Source organism: Myotis myotis, unplaced genomic scaffold (assembly GCF_014108235.1).
Source record: "Myotis myotis isolate mMyoMyo1 unplaced genomic scaffold, mMyoMyo1.p scaffold_m19_p_16, whole genome shotgun sequence".
NCBI classification, from domain to species: Eukaryota; Metazoa; Chordata; class Mammalia; order Chiroptera; family Vespertilionidae; genus Myotis; species Myotis myotis.
The window spans coordinates 9,762,660-9,785,450 of NW_023416320.1; the positions used below are offsets into that span (position 1 = coordinate 9,762,660).

Below are 22,791 nucleotides of genomic sequence, written 5' to 3' on the forward strand. Positions count from 1 at the left end.
TCTCACTTTAGCACTATACCATAAAGCATCTACACATTGCTCTGCCTGCAGTTAGCTTTTAATAAAACTTGGTAAACAAATCATGTCAATCGTAATTATGTATTAGCATGGGCAGATCTGACTTACATAATTAGGGAGAGGGCCCTCTTTAAGAAAAATGAGAAATATAAAATTTGGTACAAAAGTGAATGTTTCTTTAGACTGTAGACTGAGAGAGAAAAAAAGTATAACAAATTGCAAATATAACAAAGTGGGCTAATACCACAGTATCACAAAATTCAGAAATATACTCTAATATTATTACCAAACAATTGCCTGGCACATCCTACTTCCTTCCTCCACAGTTTTTGGCTCCATATTCTCTTATTAACCCTTCACGAAATAACAATTGTATGATATTTTTTCTAGAGAGAAAACAGAAAATTTAATCTTTCTTCAATCCAAAAAAAAAAAGAAGTTGATTTGTATTAATAATAGTTTGAAATGTTACTTTCAGTTTCACAAATTACTGGTGATTTTACATTCATTTTTAGGGTTGTCAAGTCTGGGAAAACTTTTATCTACTTGTTTTCATACTGACCTGTAAGATTTCAGGGCATTTCTTGATTATAAGATATATTAGATTCACAAAAATACAATCTAATATGCATACCCATTACATGCAGAATGGGCACACCATTTATAGTAGTCTACTGGTTTGTGTCCCATAAACACAAGAATTCAGATTAAATTCTGTTTATAAGACCCTCATCTACATATATAAAAGCCTAAGTGACCGATCGACCATTTGACTGTTGGACTGGTAGTTATGATATGCACTGACCACCAGGGGGCAGATGCTCAACGCACAGGCATGGAAACATGAAACAGACTGATGAATCTCAGAGAGAAATGGGGAGGGTGGAAGAGATTAACCAAAGATCTTATATGCATACTATAGGCCTGGTGCACAGATTCGTGCACTGGTGGGGTCCCTCGGCCTGGCCTGCGGGGATTGGGCTGAAACCAGCAGTCAGACATCCCCCAAGAGGTCCTGGATTGCAAGAGGGCATAGGCCAGGCCAAGGGACCTCACCAGTGCACAAATCCATGCACCAGGCCACTAGTTACAATATAAACATGTAAGGAGTGTTTATCGTTGTATACATTACATTATTGAAGTATATTTCTGACAGAAGAGAGAACTTCCATTTTGACGAGGAGTTGATGAGCACCAAATTCTCCAAGTATACTACACAAGATTCAAAGAATTCTTCACAGAACAGTGTCTGGATACACCTCCCCCCTAGATGCAGGGGTAGGCCTGCACTTTTGTGTCACTTTGCTGGGTTGATACAGTGAGTGGGAGGGGAATTTCATAAAGTCATCTACACTGGGAGAGCTAGCAATAACTTAACTATGCATGCAAGTGGCTGAAAAACACATTAATATATCCCACTAAACCAAACTAAATGTATCTCCAAATTTACATCCTCTTAGCAGAATCCCGAAAGGTTCATAGCTATGAACCAAGGGAACCTGACCCCAGGGAAAGTTGGGAAGTAAAACGACAGTTCTCTTGATTGATTGTGGTTAAAATACCATTTTGAAAACTTTATGAAAATGTATAATCATGTGAACACAAAGATGGAGACCCTTCCATGTCCTTAAAATGGGCCTCGTTAGTGAGGGGCCTTTGCAGCTCAAGCTTCAAAAGATTGATGATCCTTGTGCCCTGTGCACTAGCCTTTGTGCCATCCCTGTGCAAAGACAGGGAGACAATCAGCAAGGTCATTACTCAATGTGAAGGACTGGGATTGATCGAGTGGTCTGATGGAAAGAATATCAATTTTGTAGGGCTGCTATAACAAAGCACCACAAACTAAATGCCGTAAAACAACAGAAATGTATTGCCTCACAGTTCTGGAGGCTGGAAGTTGGAAATCAAGGTGTCAGCAAGACCATGTTCTCTCCAATGACTCTAGGTAAGAATGCTTCCCAGCCTCTTCTGGCTTCTGGGGGGTTCCCCAAAATCCTTGGCTTGCTTGGCTTATAGAGGCCTCACTCCAAACTCTGCCTCTGATTTTGCCTGACCTGTGTGTGTCTGTCTCTGTGTCTTTTCTCCTCTATAAGAACACCAGTCAGACTGGATTAAGGGCGCACCTAATCCAGTGTGAGGTGTAAGTGAAGTACAGTCATCCGCGCGTATTCAAACTGTGAACTGAATCAGATTTGACACGTGTGTATACCCTTGTCCCACTTTAATTTTCTTTTTGGCATTTATTACTATCTGGTTTGTTTATTTGTAATCTGTCTCCACCACTGGACTATAAGTTCCATTAGAATAGAAATACTATACCTTTTGGGCTTAGAATAGTAACTTATCGACAGGAAGTACTTAGTGAGTAGTTGTTGGATGGGTGGATGGATGGATGGATGGATGGATGGAAGGAGGGAGCAGAGGCCAGTTGTAATAATAGGAATACAGTGTCAGGGACAGACTACGCAGAATGGCTGACTTTATGTGGGAGCTGGAGTCCTAAGTGGCTCTCTTTATGGTATTTTACATCCGGATTAGTCCAAGAGCAGGGAAGCCGAATGAGTTTTCTCCTGCATGCCAATCCCAGGCCATTGGGTAGAGCTGCCTGGAACCCTCTGAGGAGGCCTCTCAGGTTGCAGTGTTCTGGGCCTAGTAGAAATGAAGGAGGTGATCCCTTGGGGATGTCGATCTTGGGTAGAAAAGTGGGAGTAATGGCAGGCATATTCGCCGTCCTTTTCCTGGAAAATATTGTGGAGCTGAACCTGCTGGTGGGAGTTAAATCATCTCAGCTGCGGAAGGAAGCAAGCCACAGAGGCTGGGAGAAGGCAGGACCTGACAGTAACATTTCTGAAATGCCATTTACCGCCTGTGCTGGCTGTGATTACACTAAGGCTGACAGTTCTGTGATTAAATGCACTGAGCTTCGTCTGAATGGGCTGCGGGCTCCTGGCTTTTCTTCCTGTTGATTTTCAATGGGTAATAATAACACTCTGATAACTTCTACATAGGAACAGGACTCAGGGCGCCAGAGGACTTTCATGCCCTTCACCGGGCTTGTGTTCCCGTGACAATGGCCACATTCACTAAATTAGGGCTTGTGCTGGCCCCCTTTTCATTCCTCAAGTATGATTTCCTTTTCAACAGATGGCTTTGAAGCAAAGCACCTGGAGTCTGATGAGGCCTCATCTGACAGTAATTGGAGGGAGAGCCTGTGACGCCTGCTGCAATTCAGCCCTGTTACAGCAAGCCGCAAGGCTAAGGGGTCTGCCATTAACAGCAAGTGTCTCTTCCAAAATCATTTTCTATTTGTCCAAGACTGAGCGTTGCTTTCTCTATTAGAAAGAAGAGAGCCGCTTTCCTGCAGCCATATTTAAAGCCTGGATGCGGCCTAATATTCTGTAAAATCTTGGGATTTGAGTAGCTCAGAAGCTGAATCGATACAATATGAGGTGTTTAACTTCTCAAGGCTTTCTTTCAAAGTCTGACAGTCTTTCCAACTGGATTTCACTGGTATTTGCAACCCTTTCATGTATGCAGTGACCAGGTTTGGGGATTCTGTCACCCTTGGTATTGCCATGACGACACCCAGACCCACACTGGTGTGTGTGTACTCATCTACATCCATATCCACTTTTAGGCCTTTTTACTATCTTTCAATACATATCTATTATATTTTCCATAAAGTTTTTTGGATTTATTTTTTGGATTTATTACTAGTTACCTCTTATTTTGGGGTGCTATTATGATCTTTAATCTCATTTTATAAATGTATTGCTGATCAATATGAATTCAATTGCTATGTTGCTGTTTTGGTTCTCACTTTTGCTGATTGTTTATCCAGCCACTTTGCTAAACTTTCTTAATTGTAATAATTTATCTGTTGATTCCTTTGGATTGCCTACGTAGACTATTATATTCGATTAGTATCACTTTTAAGGTCCTTTTATTTCTATCCTACTTCCTCCCCTTACTGAACCAATTAAGACTGCTATTACAACATGAAATAGAAGTGGAGGTGGTAAGCCCTCTAGTTTTATTTCTGATATTAAAGGAAATATTTTTAATACTTCATTATTTGTGATACTTGCTGTTGGAGTGCTTTCAGATTTTTTTTTTAAATGTATTTCTTCCAATTGAGAAATCTAATGTTCAGCCATATCTAATATATTATTAAACACATACCACTTGTATGTTAATTTCAATTTTTATATTTATCATTTTCAGTTCTAGTTTGTTCTGTTTCAAAGTTACTTGCCTGTTATTTCTAGTGCTCATATTTTCAAGCTTTTCTTATATCAATTATAATCAGGAATTTCTAGAATATCTATAGGTCTGTTTCTGAAGTCTGTTTTTATCTGGTGGTGCCTTATATCCTTCTGATTCTTTTACTATGAGACACTCATTTTTCTTCGCAATTTGTCTCTGGGAATCGTTTGAGGCCTGGGAAGATGGATGGGCTCCTCCAGAGATGATTAAGTTAGCTTCTACTAATGCTCCTGGTCACACTATCATTTTCAGTCTAACTTTAAATTAAATGCTTGGTTCAGTGTTCTTTAAATTAAATTCTTTGTTCAGTTGCAATCCTATATTAACTCAGGCTTCCAATTAGCATGTGAGGTTGAGCTTATGACTAAAAATTCTGAGAGAACTTGTTTTTTCCTCTGATTAGTGCCAAGTTTTGAGACAAGTAATTTTTTCCACAGTCTTGAATAAGAGGAAGAGACTAGTCCTTTAGTTCCCCCATCTTATTACCCTGAGCTTTCTCCTGTCTCTTTTTCCTATAAGTTCATGGGAAAAAACACAATACAAATATTAAGTTCACCAGGATCAGCAACTCTACACAAAATGTCATAAACCCTTCTGGTTTTTTCAGTAAGTTAAACCATGTCCTCCCCATGCTTCTACAGGTTACCGTATTGTATACCTTAAGAGGTGAGAGTGTCTGACATTGTCTTTTTAGTTTAGTAATTTGACTCAGAGTCAAAGATAGTATACTCATTTCAATATTTAAACCACCACTCTAGGGCTTTATCACTAAATAGAAAGGAATAGGCCCTTATGACAGTTGGGACTGTGGAGACTATTGTGTGATACTGGCAATATGCTTGGCAATGTCGTCGAAGAGAAAAGCCTAAACCAGTGGTCGGCAAACTGCGGCTCGGCAAACCGCGGTTCGCGAGCCACATGCGGCTCTTTGGCCCCTTGAGTGTGGCTCTTCCACAAAATACCGGCTCTTCCACAAAATACCGACTTCTGCACATGGGCCACGAAGTTTCAATCGCACTGTACGTGTGCGCCTGCACGTGGTATTTTGTGGAAGAGCCACACTCAAGGGGCCAAAGAGCCGCATGTGGCTCACGAGCCGCAGTTTGCCAACCACGGGCCTAGACTTTAGCTTTCTGAAGTGAAGCCTCTTTATTTTACAAATGAGGAAATTAATGATCAGAGATGCAATGTCATATAATAGGTCCTGCAGCTAATAGATGTCAGAGTCAGGGCCAGGAATAATCTAACTTAGCTTTCATTCCTCTTAAACCAGTGTCTCCCAAACTATATTATGTGAAATAATAGTTTCACCATGAATTGCTCCCCAAAGAGTTCTTTGATCAAAAATAGTTAGGAAATTTGGCATCCTAGTACTCCCTCTTGGAGACTTGCAAAGCACATAACATACCCCAGACTCAGGGACATTGTGAAATAAACAATTTTGTTTAACTATCACTTCCCAAAGTAATTGAACCAAAAAAAAAAAATCTTTTTCTACAGAGCACCTGTTAAAACTGCACTTTGTGTTCCCTAAAGTGACTTAGGAAATGTTCTGATGAAAAGTCATCTCCGCCATTTTCTAAGTAGCATAAAACTCTGTGCAGTCGTTACACCCTGACAAAACAAAGAGGATCCTGTTGCACATGCTGTTTTATTACATCCTATGTGAAGTTGTCATGCTGGAAGCATACATCAAAAATGTCTCTCTCGTGATGGCTTTGAACCTGCAATTATACAAATAAAAAAATATTAATCTTACTATAATGGATTAGAGAGGACTTCCACTTCCAACTCTGATGGAGTATCCTTTATCAAACCACCACCCCACCCCACCCCGCCGCCACTAGGAACAACTATAAATGCTTAATAAACTATTACAAAACAGCTGCTTAAAGATTGCATCAATCAATCAAGGCCGCCCAAAGTTGATAGGCCAAGACCCCAGAGAGAAGAGAAGGACATTTCCATGAGCCTCACCTTCTTTCCTTCTGATTTGTAAATAAAGTAGGGGCGGGGGGCCAAGCAGAAAGTGACCTCTCAGAGCTCTTGGTAGTTTCATGGGGCGACAGAAATAAAAGTTGGAGTTTTAGGTACCAATAAATCAGTGCCTAACGTCTTAAGAGTCTGGAGGAAAGGAAACTACAGATAAATGGGCCCAATGTTCTGTCTGTTGGATTTTCTAATGAGATTTTCTAATGCTGATTCTCAAATTACCCTATACACAAAGCAACAGCTATGAGGTGAAAAGTTAAGCAGAGTTCTTAGGAATTTTTTAAAAGATAACTCTCAAAATAGCATCAAAGTCATTCAGTACCTATAAATCTAATAAAGAACGTACAAAAAATGTTAAAGACCTGAACAAATTGGAGAATTCCTACCCACTTACCAGAAATACCTGCTTTATACTTATGTAGCGGTCGGTGGAAAATAAACTTCTATTTGCCATGCCAATGAAATTTAGGGATTTATTTGTTACAACAGCTAGTGTTATTCTAACTTAAAAGCTTGGCTGAACACGCATGCCAGTATAACATAATTATTTCAAAGATCAATTAACTAACTAGGAGATTTTTATTAGGTTTCATTTCAGAGTGGGGTTTTTTGTTGTTTTTTATGAGATTTTTAAATGTTTTTATTGATTTTTAGAGAAAGAAGAGGGGAGAGGAATAGAGAGATAGAAACATCAATGATGAGAGAAAATCATTGTTTGGCTGCCTCCTGCACACCCCCTGGACATATGCCCTGACCAGGAATCAAACCAGCGACCTCTTGGTTCATGGGTCAATGCTCAACCACTGAGCTACACTGTCTGTGCAGCATTTCAGAGTTTTAACTGAAAATTCGCCTCTCTTCAGCTTGCATCCTGCGCATTTCAGAAGCCCAGAGGTGGCTTTCCTATTTGTCAGGCCTAAGAGATTGGTGGAGCCAAATTGGTTCCAAGAGAATTCTCAGGTCCAAGGCAGGAAGCCTGGGAAGAAAGCCTCTTTCATCATATTCTGTCCTTAGTCTCCAAACAGTCCAAGTAGAGGTAGAGATCAGAGATGAGTTTGCCACCCCTGCCCAGTGGTGCTTCTTAGAATAGCTGCTCTGACCTCCGTTTCTGGTGAATGGGCAAGCTGACGGTGTGGTTCTTTCCCCTTCCCAAGCTAGGTGGGTATGTGACCCACATCCAGCTGATGGATGGGTTCGTCAGGTACAAATTAGATTCCTGGGGTGGAAGATCATGCAGATCCATTTTAAGCCATATTCATGCTGCAAAGTAAACAGGAGAACTAGTCTAAAAAGAAGCCAGAGATAATCCTCATTATCTGGAGAAAACCAGGGGCCAGAGAGCATTTGGAGAGAGAGAATATAGAGACTACCTGACAGTTTTCCACTCCCTCGGTGCCTCGTTACTCTTCCTACAAAGGAGTCCCTTGAGATGCCTATCGGCTTCCAATAAATTCCCTCTCATTTGTGCTAATTTGAGTTGGCTTCTGTTGTTTGTAGCCGATAGCTTCTGATTGAGACAGAGAGGGTTATGACAGTAGTTGGCCGGGAGTCTGAAGAAGAGATGAGTCCTGCCTTCCCTCAATTATCCTCCTGTCAGAGTATAGTTCTCAAAATATTAAAAACCTAATTTTCATATAGAGAGATAAGTACGCACATGTCACAGTGTTATTCAGTTCATGAAGGAAGGAACTAGGAGGGTGGCAGTGCTGGATCAAAAGAGAAAATGAGAACATAGGACTCTGCAGTCAGTGCAGGAAGAAAGGGGTGCTGAGGTGAGGCTGCAGATTCAGATACAAACTGGTCAGTCTCCAAGAGAGCGGTAAAACCATGCTCTGTGGGGCTGTCTTCTCCGCTGGACAGGAAATGAAATCATCGCCATCCTCCTGGTATTGTCAAAGGTCTGAGCCCAACTTCATGGTAAGAACTACGTTGCCTTTCCCTAGAGAGGGAGAGGACCATTATGCTTCTCAGACTTTATGAAAATACAGAGGGCTGGGCCCTGCCCCCAGAAATTGAGGTCTTGGGCTGAGTCTGAAAATTTGCATTTTAACAAGTTCTCAGGTGACACCGATGGTCAGCAACCCACAGTTTAAGTAACATGGCCTTAGACAACATTGAAAGGTCATGCAGCAATCTTTTTGCTTATTTCCAAGTTTTGAATAATTTTTCTTAATCCTTCACTCAAAGTCCCCAAGGGAGAGCTGAGCCTCCACGTGAGGAAAAGCAAAGCAAGGCAAAAAGCACTTTACTCTTGCCTGAAGATGGAGTTCAAACCTGAAGGAAGGACTTAGATGGACAAAGAGAGGTTATTGGATGAGTCTTCTTTTCCTGCACTAGGGAGATCTCAGTAGCATTGAACTAGAGCGGGCCGTTGGCCATCTTTCCCCACACTCCTATTCGAGTCTCTGGTCTTATGATTGACATGCAAGGAAAAGCTTATTCAAGCCAACACCACCTGTGACAGAGGAAAAGAAGCTATAGAGAGTGGGAGAAAGTAAATTCCTTCCAAAATCAGGAGCCACTCGGGTCGAGGCTGGCTTCCCAGGACCTATAGCTCGGTGCCACAGTAGAGAGGAGAGATATTCCACAGAGGAGAGGAGAAGAGGCAATCCGGTATTCGCCCGCGGGCGCTGTCCTGACCCTTCTGACTGACTCTTCTGGTTTCAGGGGATACGGTTGTCAGATAAATTACAGGACACTTGACTAAATTTGAATTTCAGATAAACAATAATTTTTAGTGTAAGTATGCCTCAAATATTACATGGGACAACACTAAAAACAAAGGTATTCATTGTTTACGTGATATTCAAAATTAATCGGGCATCTTGTGTTTTTATTTGATATTATAATAATACCAACTTTTTTTTAGCTATTGGGAGGATTAAGATGATGAGATGTAAAGTATTTAAAACATAGGAAGCATTGATACCTGTTACTTATTAACATCTCTCCAGTTGCACAGAAGCTAAATCTTAGAGAAAGTAATTTGCCAATACTGGACAGCAGGTGTTATGGGCTAAATGGTGCCCCACCCCAAATGTATATGTTGAATCCCTAACTCCCCGTACCTCAGAACATGACTGTATTTGGAGACAGGGCTTTGAAAGAGGTGACTGAGTGAAAATGAAGCCGGTAGAGTGGGGCCTAATGCAATCTGATGGTGTCATTATGAGAAGAGGAGATTTGGACACAAAAAGAGGCACTAAGAATTTATGCACACAGAAGACAGGCCATGTGAGGACACAGGGCGAAGGGGGCCACCTGCAAGCCAAGAAGAGAGGCCTCAGGAGACGTCAAATCAGCCGACACCTTGATCTTGGACTTGCAGCCTCCAGAACTGTGAAAAAATAGATTTTTGATGTTAAGCCACCCAGCGTGTGATATTCTGTTATGGCAGCTCTAGCAAACTAATAGAGCAGGTAAAGAGCCAAGTTGTGGTTCAAACTCAAGTGGTCAGGCACCAAAGGTTAAGCAGTAATTAGCCATCAGACAGGGCAACCTAAAGTGGGAAGTCAGCATGGATTTATCTCAACATCTAAAATGAACTGTCCATTGTGACAATAAATCTCTTTCCACCGTGCCCACTCTCTACTCATCACCATCTCCTCTAAGGCTCACACTCACTGTCTGGGTTGATTCTTCAATCCAGATCATCCTCTGCTTCACCTTCACCTCCCTGGACATTCCCGGCAGCTAAAAACTCCTACTGATAATGACTGGAGTTATTGTCTGACGTTTCACGGTTCACGGAGTAGTACTCAATTAGCAGTCACTGTGCTGCTGCTACAGCTTGATGCAGGGGAATGAGCCTGTGAGTGACTGAATGAATGGTGTCCACCTGGCTCTCGCTCCCAGACTTCTCCAGTACCTGGCTGTCCTTTTACCTAGACTGCCATGCAGTTCCTACCAACCCCACCAGGGTAAAAGGTCTGTGTTTGGGCCTTACTTTTTCTTCTTCTTCTTTTTTTATTTTTTGTTTTGTTGTTTTATTTTTTTGTTAATCCTCACCTGAGAATATTTTTTTTCCCACTGATTTTTAGAGAGAGTGGAAGGGAGGAGGGAGAGAGCAGGGGGTGAGGAGGCAGAGAGAAACATCCATGTGAGAAAAACACATCTATTGGCTGCCTCCCACATGCACCCTGACCAGGACTGGGGATCGAACCTGAGAGAGAGGGAAAGGGAGAGAGAGAGAGAGAGAGAGAGAGAGAGAGAGAGAGAGAGAGAGAGAGAGAGAAGGAAGGGAGGGAGAACCGGAGGTAGTGCCCATGTATTCTCATTGGGTTGCTCAGTTTTTTATAAGATCAGATGCTGTTACAGGCAACAACATAGACAGGTTTTCCCTAGCCTTACCAATATAAATATGCCTAAAGGCTATCCATGAAACATTTCCCATTAAAATTGTAAATAAAGTCTCAATAGAATCTTGAATGTTATTAGCTCTTGAATTACAAACCAAAGGGTTAGACATGGTTAGAAATAAGCTCTCATCATATGTTTGTCGTTATGGCCATCAGCCCCGTCTTCATCATCATTGTTACTAGGAAAATGTGATAAAAGATGAAAATCTGACTAACATGGAAATAATGGGTCACTTTGGGAGTTGAAATTACTGGTGCTTTTCATTTTTTAACTCTAGCTAATGGACATGCATTTATTTTTATAATAAGAAAAGAATAGAGAAGTTACTTTTAATGTGAATAAATGTCCTTTTGGGGTTCCCTTCAGCTCGCACTGGTTAAAGCTGTCTTCCTATTTCTCACTTCTTTCTGCCCAGAGAAGCACCATAGCAGTGGGTCCCTAACAGCCCTTTCTTCAATGGTATCCACAGCTTCCTAGGAGTCTGGAAGTGGCAGAGAACAAAACAACTCCCTCCCACCCTGATGATGCCCAGATTCCCACAGCTTCTCTAGACACCAGACAGGAACATGGGCTCCAGACTGCCTTGGTTACTACCCAATGTGGAGCAAGATACTGACTCAACCAGAGCCAGATGTAAGGAGGTGCCAACTGTGCGTCCTCAACGATGCTGAGAGCAGTGCCTCCCCACGTTCTGCATCCTAGGCACTTCACTCCTCTCCCCCTCATGCCAGTTGTGAGCCCAACAGCACCATGTCCAGGAAGGTAGCCAGAACCCCAAGCAGCTCCCATCGCATTCCTCCCCAACCCCTGGGAGAGAAAAAGGGTTTGTCAGACAGTTCCATGGTGTGGGGACGCTGCCTAGACACCTAACGGAACAGCTAGAGTTCAAAACCCCGAGGTTGGGTGCACCGGAGGGCACAGGCCAGCCTTGGGCTCTGTTCCACATGGAAACAGTGTTGTCCTATTGTGTCCAGTTCCTGGGATGATGGCCCCTCTGGCCCTGTCAGCGTGTCCGACAAGGCACAGTGTGTGCCTTTTCTCTGCCCACAGGGTTCTGCAGGAGGACACCCGGGGCCAAACCGAACAGCTCTCCTTGCCGGGAGCTGAGCTCATCACTTGCATCCTCCACAAAGGGGCCCGGGGCCTCTGTTAGAACTGCACTTCTCTTCCCCTCTCTCAGCTACACGAAGATCTGTGATACTCTTTCCTCCAGGGCACCATAGACCAACCCCGCCCACCGGGCCGCAGCTCTCGGCTGCCTGCCAGGACAGCAGGCCCTTTCAGGAGCCCTCAGGCCCCAGAGCTGTGCTTCTGGCTTCTTCTATGGTCTTTTTGGTTTGTGTAGGTCAATATAATTTTTAGTGTTGAAAGCGGTGGATGATTAATTTCTGCTAATGATTTTCTGCTTTGCTCCCTAAACTCCTTTCAGTAATTCCAACTATCATTTCACATGAAATGATTCAGTGCTTCACTTGTTTGCCTAAGGAATTCCTTGCCTGGCTTATCTCTGTGGCTCCCTGAGACCTCCCTTTGTCCTCACCTCGTTCCCCTCACTTCTTCTCTGACATTTAGGGTTTCTGAGCCTTCTTTTCTGGCTTCCAGCACTGTCCATGTTCTTGCTCCACATGCCACCCCCACTCCTGGAGTCAAAAAATAAAGTCTAATTCAAATGTCTTTGGCATGCTTCATGAATCTCTGTCAATAACTAGCAATTTAACAGGTATCACTTTTAGCAAAGATCATCGTTACCAATTCTGCTTCCCCCAGATGGGCTCTCTGAATGGCCCTTGGTGTCAGTCCTCTTATCATATCTGCTGGGCTTGTTTACCTTTCTCAGCAGTGAATGACACTTGGGTCTCAGAAAACAGACCCAGGCGTCTGTGCGTGTCCCAAGGCGTTTCATGTCATGGCCAAATTGTGAAGGATTCCCTATGGATTCCACATAGCATTGGGGTTAGTACTCAGAATAAAGACCTTTAGCTTGAGTTCACTCCCAAATGTTTTCTCTCAACCCATGAGAAAACCCGGTGGAGTCCTGCCTCCCCTTCCTTTGGCAATTGCATGTTTTGGCGGTCAGCATTATTGTCGGAAAAGCCATCTCTTTCTCTCACACTTGGGGCCCCAGATACATGTAGCTGAGCCGAGAGGCAGAGAAACTGTGCTGATAACATTCCCAGAAGAGAGTTAGCACTGGACTTACACTTTACTCTGACTCTTGGGCAAATCTGAGTCAAAGTCCTTTTGGCCACTTGTTCAGGTTTGTCCGCACAGCAAAGGGAAACGTGCTGAGTAATGGGGAGCCTGAGAGTATATTCAAAGCCTCCAAAGATTACCTTCTACCTCCAGCATGAGAGAAGGTGGCTGGTGACACAGATGGGAAAAGCATGTCCTAAATTGGGTGCCTGGCCAAAGACTAACAATGTTATTGTGAGATAATCATCTGATTGGTAATTTAAGATTGGCTGTGTATTGGCTTCATTAACTCCAAATCAAGATGAGCAGTTTCTAAATTACTTTCCCTCAGTAAACAAACTCATGTTTTGAGGGAAAAAATTAAAAGGGATTTGTGTGGATGAAGAAATGTCCCCAGGCAGGAAAGTGCAAACAGACCATGTTTATATAATACTGAATAAGTGGTTGGAAAGGGCCAAACCTATGGGAGCGATGACTAAATAGAACCCACTGACATCAAATTCTGCCTGAAACAGCTGAATGAGGTGGGGCTTTCACCCTATCACTGTCCTGATTCTGACCCATTAAAAACATGACTCATTTGCTTCTCTGTACCCTTTTCTATGTTCTCCTTTTTTGGCCCACTCTAGATGATTCAGCAGTCATGATTCTATCAGTTATTACAAAAACATTTATTGAACACTTATTTCATCCATAGCACTGTGTTGGGCCTAGCAGAAATGCAGAGCTGTAAAAGCCAGTGCGAACCCTCAGATATTAGAGTAACCAGGGAGAGAGACAAGTGTACAAATAACTAAAGGGTAAGAAAGTAGGTCTGAAATAGAAGGAAGCAAAAAACACCCAGTCAAAGCAGCAAAAATGTAAAAGAAGTCCCTGGGACAACTTCAAGCATACCCGCATTCGCATCATGGGGGTGTCAGAAGAAAAAGAGAGAGAGCAAGAAATTGAAAACCTATTCGAAAAAATTATGAAAACTCCTAACCTTGAGAAGAAAATAGACATACAAGCCCAAGAAGCGCAAGGAGTCCCAAACAAGATGAACCCAAAAAGGCCCACACCAAGACACATCATGGTTGAAATGAAGAAGGTTGGGGACAAGGAGGGAATTGAGACCAGTGGGAGAGGAGCAGTTGGTTGCCCACAGGGAGCTCTCATGGGACTATCCACTGATTTCTCAACAAAGGCTTTGCAGGTCAGAGGGATTGGCATGAAGTGTTCCGGGGGGGTGAGGGGCATCCATCTACAGCCAGGATTGCTGGGCCTGGCAGGGCTATTATTCTATCATTTGGAATCTGGGGACATGTAGAGGGCTTCCCAGACAGAAAGGAGCTGGATGGGTTCAATGCCACCAGGCCGGCATTGCATGAGGTATTGGGAGGTCTTCTTTGGGAAGAAGAAGAAGGAAAAAAGATAAAGAAGGTGAACAATAAGATAGCAATAAATACATATCTATCAATAACTGAATCTAAAAAACAAAATAAATGAACATGCAGGAAGAAACAGACTCATAGATACACTTTGACGGTTGCCAGGTGGGAGAAGGAGTTGGGGGGCTGGGTGAAAAACGTGAAGGGATTAAGAAGTACAAATGAGTAGTTACAGAATAGTCATGGGGATGTAAAGTACAGGAAATATGGTCAATAATATTCTAATAACTGTGTGTGGTATTAGATTGGGGTGGGAGGGAAAGAAGGTTATCATTGTTATTACAGAAATATAGGAAAGAAATAGGAAGCAATTAACTCTGATTTGATGATGTTTATTTTGATCTAAATCATGTTAAAGTTAGTTCCATGAGGGAGTTATGGTATGCTATGTTTCCCCAACTCATGCTCATGTTACTCCGTGCCTTCGTTTCAGGGAGAGCGCAATTTGTAAAAGGCTGGGCAGAGACGTCTAATGTGAAGAGGAAGATGTATAGGGTGTCCCCAAATTCACGCAAGAATTGCAAATCTTGTGTAAATTTTGGGACACCATATATTTGGAAGTTGGGATGCGATGGGAAGGGGCCTGGAAATTACCTGCTCCAAGGAAACTGGCTCAGCCTTCTCTGTGTTTGGGTTTCTCTGAGGCAGAAATGGTCGTGTGGTTAGGGCCTGGGGTGTGTTTCCCATAAGGCAGAACACATGGTTCCTTGGGTTCAACCCAGACTGAGTGCAGATGGAGGGCTGCTCTGAAGAGCCTTTGTTTCTTTAGCCAATACCAGCACTTACCCACATGTCAATAGGCACAAAACAAATATTTAGAGCCAAATTTTACCAACAACACATTGTAAAAGCAAAACCACCTCATCCCCACCGCTAAAGAATTCATCTGTAGCCCTGACCGGTTTGGCTCAGTGGCTAGAACGTCGGCCTGCAGACTGAAGGGTTCCGGGTTCGATTCCAGTCAAGGGCATGTACCTTGGTTGCGGGCATATCCCCAGTGGGGGGTGTGCAGGAGGCAGCTGGTTGATGTTACTCTCTCATCGATGTTTCTAACTCTCTATCCCTCTCCCTTCCTCTCTGTAAAAAAATCAATAAAATATATTTAAAAAAAAAAAAGAATTCATCTGTAATAAGGACACATTTCCATTTGCAAATCCAAACATGCTAAGCACAAAGGTAAATTAAAAAAAAAATAGTTTAAAGGGAAAACAAAGCATTCCATTACCTGTTCCAGATAATGAAGAAGTAAAATTTGTCAGAATATTGCTTTTTGTATGAAATTAGCCCATAAATTCTGTTTACAATCCAAAAACATTCGCTAAGTCTGTCAAAACATGCCTGATTGAACAATAGTCCCCTTAAGATGAATGGCCATCGTAGCGCCAGTTCCCACTAACAGTCCTGACAGCTATCATGTTTGCAGTTTACAAAGCACTTTTGTATTCATGACCTTGCTCAATCCTCGCAGGGGTCCCATTAGGAAGTCAGGGCGGCTGTTACCCCCACGTGACACATGAGAAAACTGAGGCTGGAGAGGTCGTGACCTGCTGCAGAGTGCAGCAAGCTCAGCTGGGAGCGCCTGCGAATGCGCATCGGAGTTGGCCCTGACACTGAGCTCCCTGGCCCTGACACTGAATCTTTCCCATGCCCCCATGCTGTTGCTGGTACTTTAAGCGCCAGCTGCTTCAAGGACCAGACATCCCAATGGGGCCAGGAATCTCCCAACTCTCTCGCTAATTCAATTCTTTATTTATTTAATGGCCCCTTGCTGAGTGTTGCCAGGCACAGGAGATAACATAGTGACACAACATGCATCTACCCACATCCTCATCCAACTCGAAGTCAGCTGGGGGAAAACACACAACCAAACAAACATGAATAGTAGAGTGTGGTCATGCTATGATAGGGCAGCCATGGAGTCACTGCCCTAAACCCAATGCCCCAGTTGTGAGTACCATTCAGCTCTCCCTGGGCTTTGCTGCTTTACGTAATAAAAACAACAACCATTTACTAAGTGCCTACGCTGTGCCAGCAATGCATTTGGCTTAGACACAATCACTCATTGACTTTTTGTTATTGCTGTTGTAAATACCCACCTGAGGATATTTTTCTCACCGATTTTTAGAGAGAGTGGGAAGCGGGGGAAGGGAGGAGGGAGAGATAGAGACAGACACAGAGAAAGAAACATCGATTTGAGAAAGACACATCAATTGTTTGCCTCCCACATGGCCCCAGTCGGGGCCAAGAATCAAACCTACAACCCCGGTACATGCCCTTGACCGGGAATCAAACCCATGACCCTTTGGTGTGTGGGCGGATGCTCTAACCATTGAGAAACACCAGCCAAGGCTCTCACTGACTTCTTGCTATAACTCCTACAACTAGGTATTACGATTTCATTTTATGGAGGAGGACACTGGAGCTCAGAGAAATTTAATAACTTGCTGTATTTATTTTCGTACTTTTCCCCCAAAACTTAGTGCCTTAAAACAACATTTATCATCTCACAGTTGCTGTGAGTCAAGAACCTCAGCATGGCTTAGTGTGTCCTCTGGCTTAGGATATCTCACAGGCCCAGTCAAGTCCACTGGAACCACAGTCATGTCAAGGCTCCATGAGAACGATCAGCTGTTAAGCTCTCACATGGTTGTTGGAGGATCAAGTTTCTCAGGGGCTGTTGGGTTGAGGGTCCCAGTCCCACATCAGTTGGCTGAAGACCGCCCTCAATCCCTTGTCACATGAACTTCTTTGTCACAACATGGCAGCTTGCCTCATCAGAGTCAGAGAGCGTATGTAAGCCAGACAGAACAGTCTTTTACAGCCTAATCCCCGAGGTGGCATTGGGCCCATCGCCTTTGCCAGATTCTATCTATTAGAGTCACGAGGTCCAACCCCCTACACACATGCAAAAGGAGGTAAATATCAAGAGGTGGGAATCACTAGAAGCCGTCTTAGAAGCCACCTACCACCCTTGCCAACAGCTCATTTGTAGTGTATCCAGGACTCAAATCCATGTCAGTCTGACTTATAACATCCATGTTCAATCCATGAGCTGGCAAGAGCCTTACAAGTTTCTGACATGTACATAGTTCATCCTGTATTTCCAAAGCATTAGTACAGGTGATTTGTTTCATTCAAGACACATACAGGCAGATATGTTAATTCTCCTCTTATAAGAGAGAAAACTGAAATTCATAGGGCATAAATGACTCGCAGATTTGTGTAAATCCTTATAATTTTGTGTTGATTTTAATGACAGTTTAGTGTTGGAGATTAAATGATTTTCCTCAGCTCACCCCAATGGAGACTGGATGCATGTCTTCTGCCTCCAATTCTCAAGAAGACCAAGGCCTCGATTATCCAAGTCACTTACTTCCACTGCTTCTTTTTCTACAAAGCCCTCATCTGCCGTTCCTAACCCTATTCATCTGTGGGAGGCAGCATCAGAGACCTCAAAGCCTCCTAAATCCCATCAGAGGGGTCCTTGCTCCCACTTCTTCCCAGTGTGAGGGCTGCTCCAAGGCCACCATGATGGTAAGATCGGGGATGAGGCAAGAGGAGGAGCTCCCAACGTTTTCCATGGGCCCCTGTATGTTGGATGCACATCTCACGGTCCTGCCCATGAGTCACAAGGTGGCTTTTGCAAAGAGTTAAAAGTGAAAAATGTCTCCTTCGTACTCAAAGGGAGCACCAATCTTGCTTTCATTCTTCGTGGATGGCTTTCACCCTTCTTCCTCCTGGGTCCCAGTCACCACTAATCACTAAGGACATCCAAACAGCTTCTAAATCTGTCCTCTGTTTCTTGGTCAACATAATGGCTCCTTTTCTGAGTGGCTTCCTTGCCTCTAGTCTCTACCCCCTCCATCTATTCCCCATGCCATCCAGAGTGAGCTTTCTAAATTCATATCTGGCCTTGAAACTCTTCCTGCTTCAATTTTTCAATGCATCCCCATTGCTCTTGGCATAAAGAGATATTCCTTATCATAGAAGGCAAGGCCCTGCCAGCCTCAGCTCTGACCATCGTCCTGTCATTATCTCTGCTCCAGCCACATTGGCCGGACATGGCCCGTGTCTCTCGTGTACCAAACACCGTCATTTTCTGACTATTCCTGCCCTCATCTCCATTTAACCCTTTACCTGGTCAAGACCTCCAACCATCCCTCCTATGCCCATTCCTCATGAAAGCTTTCCCGGACTGCTTCCAGGCCTGGACTTGCTATCCTTCCTTTGTCATCCCATGGCATGTCTTGTGCCTTCCTCTCTTTTTCTCCTCAGTGTCAAGAGGACAGAGCCTGAATTTACCTTATCTCTAGTAGTGACTTAGCAAACATTTGTCAAATGAATGAGTGAATGAATGCAACCTCTGTTCCCATGTTCCTGGGATTAAAGGCTTCCAGTTTTTTACTCACCAACCCACAGGGCACTGAACTTCCTTTGGTCTTGGTGTTCCCCCTGGAGATTGTCCAGTGGAGGTGAAGACCTCCCACAACTTCAGGCAACCTATTCATTCATTTGTTCCATCAACAAACATTTGTGCCAGGCATGTTCTGGGTGCTGGAACAGAGTGAAAAATTAGTTAAGTGCATAAAAGTCCCGACCGAAATGAGTTCTCAGTCTGGTGTCTGGAGCTTATGCTATCTTAGAGAGTTCCCCGGGGTGGAATGATAAGCTCATGTTTATAAAGTACCTTAATAAAGACACTACCCTGGTATCACTCTTCCTTCTCAACTACATCTGGTCTGTAGTCACTCTAACACTAACAGCCTATCCTAGATTACTGTAATCATGTGCTGTTCCATTCTGTTCTATTGCTGAAGTTTTGGGGTATGTGGCCCGTAGATAGCAATACCCCTCAGAATTGATGACAGCAAACACACCAGCTGCAACATTGTTTGGAATTGTTTCTGAGATGGTAATAATTTTCGGAGATGCTGTTTAAAAAAAGTAATATGGGTCAGTAATATAGTCAGTAGTACACTTAAACATGTTATGACCCTCTCTCCATTCCCTTCTAGTTAATATATTAAAAAAAATAAAAATCCTTCTCCTTGGAGGCCTGGGGGTTTGTGAGCATCCACAGGGTTTTAAGCCATTATATTTAGAGTGTGCCTGGTTAGCTCTCAAGGCGGCCCCCACCATGGGAGCAGAGGACATGGCCCAGCAGGATGAAACTGACTTTCTCTCCTCTGAGACATACATTACTTTATGAGTGTATGTATTTAGTCTCTCACTGGGTTTAATAGCAACAATAGTAATAATTATGTGGCCCAGCCAGCATGGCTCAGTGGCTGAGTGTCAGCTTATGAACCAGGAGGACATGGTTCAATTCCAGATCAGGGCACATGTCAGGATTGTGGGCTTGTTCCCCAGTTAGGGTGTGCAGGAAGCAGTCAATGATTGTCTCTCGTCCTTGACGTTTCTCTCTCTCTCTATCCTTCTCCCTTCCTCTCTTAAATCAATTAAAAATATTTTTTAAAAAGAAAAAGAAAAGAGAGGGGAAATGGGTCAAGGGGACGGTAGTCAGATTAAGGAGGGGCTGAAGGCAGGCTCAGGAATGTATTATGCTGTAGCCAGCAGGAGCCATTGTGGATTTTTGTATGTGGTCTGACATGATCAGGTCTGGGCTCCAGAAAAAAAAAAACAGCTCTGGTGTGAAGGATGGACTGAAGGAAAAAGAGAGGGCATCCACTTAGGAACTTGCTGTAATAACGATCCACCTAAGAGACAGGAGGGTTGTGAGTGGGGCATTCTCACGGTTAAATGTAAATGAAAGTGAGGATGGAGGCAGAACTAAGAGCAACGTGTTAGATGTGGGAAAGAGAACTGGTTCAGGCTCCAGAAGCAGCTTGAAGGAGAGGGAGAGGCCCTCACTGGTGCAGCCCGGCCACCCAGGAACAAGAGGCAGGGCCAGGAAGCCAGCCGCCATCGGGAAATCTGGTTTCTGGAACAGGCTGTCACCACAGAGCAAAGTGAAGACTCAGGAAAGATGCAAACTGGCCCTAGAGCCCAAGAGCCAACCCAATGCCCTACTTTTAAATTTTAGTATTATTATTATTACTATTATTATTATTATTATTATTAAACAGAGGGCCTCTGGTGCCTTGGCCCTGTGACAGAGTGGCCCATCTATCCCCAAGGCTTCAGTGTTCTGATGGGCTCTCGCTTCCCGGACAGGTTCTGAGGCAGAAGCATGAGCCTGGGGCACAGTTGTGTTTCGGGGTGCAGTGCCCCTCCCTCCGAACCACATCAGAACAAGTGGGAGAGCCAAGGGACTTTCTCCCCGGGGAGGTGTGCACCCTTGGCAGCATTCAGCCACACAGCCAATGTGGGGCCAGACAGACACGAACACCTGGTCTGATCCTCCCTGACTTTGCTTCAGTTTTATTGCTGTTAAGTCCCGACAGAGTAAGCCCCATTAGGTATCTCCAAGATCTCCAGTGTCCATGCCGAGAGCCTCCCCTCCAGGCCTTCAAAGCCTCTCTAGCAGAAGCGTCTTTGATCCTTATAAAGGATTTAATTACACAAAGATCGGAATCCCTTGATTAATTTTCAATTAGCACCGAAAGCTGTTTATTTTCACCCAAAAAGAATACTTTTCAGAAGCCCAAGCAGCCACTCCCTTGGCAACTCACCCCCATCATTTTATTGCCACTCTCTTCAGGGACCCCAACTCCAAGTTTTAAAAGTAAGTGCCTTTTTTCCTCACATTTCTGTGGCTGCCACACCAAGATCCGGCCTCCGTAAGCCCCCACACCCTGGCCCTTGGCCCTCCCTGTTAAGCACCCCACCCACAGATGAGCGGGGAAGTGGCCAGACCACAGCTGGGGAAGGTTGGCTGCGTGTGCCTGACCTTGGCAGCTGGGATGGTGTGTGCTGTTCAGGAGGCCTGTGCTATAATAGCCTCAGTGTTGGAGGACAACGTGCCGGCCGAGGGCTGAACAAAGGGCCGCTTGTATGAGCTGGCCCGCACTTGCTGCTGTTACTGTCAGCTGGCTCCACTGGCCATCAGATCCTCCAGCCCTCTCTCCAGCCCCTTCTCTTTGCTCCCAGGAACCGCTTCCAGGTCTGGACTTGGTATCCCCAGACACCAGTGCCTCTTGCAAACTCCTGTTCTTAGTGTCAGGACCACATGACCAGACTCAGGACCACAGAGAAATACCACCATAGCAATGTGAATAGGGCAGCTCAAGTCTGCGTGTGCCAGACATGTGTTTGCTCATGGAGTCCTCACCACAAGCCCAGAAGGTAGAGCTCACGCCGTTTAAATGCATGAGGAAACTGAGGCTGGAGCCCTCCATTAACTGTGCGATGTTGCATTGCAGGCAAGTATAGGCTCCCGCCAGGGCTGCTGACTCCAGCGCTGAGCTGGTCACCGCCACTCTCCGCTTCTGAGTTCACCGATTTCATGTTTCTTCATTCACATTCTCTACTCCATTTGCCAGCCTTCAAGAGAGGCAAAGGGAAGACAAAAGCTTCCCTCCTTTTGGTATTGAGAGTCCTTAAACTCTGGCCATGGTGCAAATTTGGGAGAAACATGGAATAGACTGTCTCACCAAGCCAGAGACCCAACTTATCAGGGAAAGGTTAGAATAACAGGCAGAATCTAACAAGGTGGAGTTTCACAAGGATGGAGCCCTACCCCGGGCTTCCAAACACCACGTGGGTAAATAGAGATGCCTGTGGAAACATCATGTGACAAACACCTGAGTCAACACTGATACTTGAAACAAGACTAACAATTACGGTGCTAAGAGCTCACATATTGCACATGTACTAGATACCAGCACTGTGCTACGTACTGTCCTTGTATTAACGAATCAAATCCCCATTTAAAATAAATACATAACCTTGTGAGGTTAGGGCCATTCGTACTCCCGGTTCACAGAAGAGGGAACTGAAGCTCTGAAAGTTCTTAAAGTAATTCCCATGATCCCCCTCACTACTAAGTAGCAGAGCCGAGGTTAGAACCATGGGACCCGATTTCCATTCTGCTCGGGCGCCCTCTGAGCTCTACAAGGTCCTGAGATAACCTGTGCGACCGTGGACCACATGCACTGTAGTTTCTAGAATGAGAAAAATGTGTCCCATGCTGCCCTGCACCACAGCGGGCCAGGAGGCACGCTTTAGAGCAGTGGTTCTCAACCTTCTGGCCCTTTACATACAGTTCCTCATGTTGTGACCCAACCATAAAATTATTTTCGTTGCTACTTTATAACTGTAATGTCGCTAGTGTCATGAATCGTAATGTAAATATCTGAGATGCAGGATGGTCTTAGGCGACCCCTGCGAAAGGGACGTTTGACCGCCAAAGGGGTCGCGACCCACAGGTTGAGAACCGCTGCTTTAGGGTAAGACAATCAGGTCGGGAGCTCATTCGGAGGAAAGTGGTCAGCTCAGAGGAGCCTGAGCCACATTCCACGAGGAACAGCTGAAGGAGTTGGCTACAGTTCCCTGGAGAAGGTGCTTCTTCGTTTTTTTCAAATATCAGGAGGGCTCCTTCGTGGAAAGAAACCGGGTTTGTTATCAGTGGCCAGAG

The 22,791-nt window shown here is 44.3% G+C and overlaps 1 long non-coding RNA gene across 2 annotated transcripts; it reads right to left on the reverse strand.

The window, feature by feature from the left end:
- Positions 1-302: 302 nt before the first annotated feature.
- LOC118670700 lies at positions 303-21,010 on the reverse strand. 2 transcript variants are annotated; one of them, XR_004972452.1, is made up of 5 exons: positions 20,888-21,010; positions 18,665-18,809; positions 9,538-9,613; positions 5,790-6,008; positions 303-404 (listed from the first exon to the last, which is right to left on the reverse strand). It is a non-coding gene; the product is annotated as an uncharacterized LOC118670700 (long non-coding RNA). The 2 variants fall into 2 exon arrangements; XR_004972453.1 differs by lacking the exon at positions 9,538-9,613.
- Between the last annotated feature and the right edge of the window lie 1,781 nt (positions 21,011-22,791).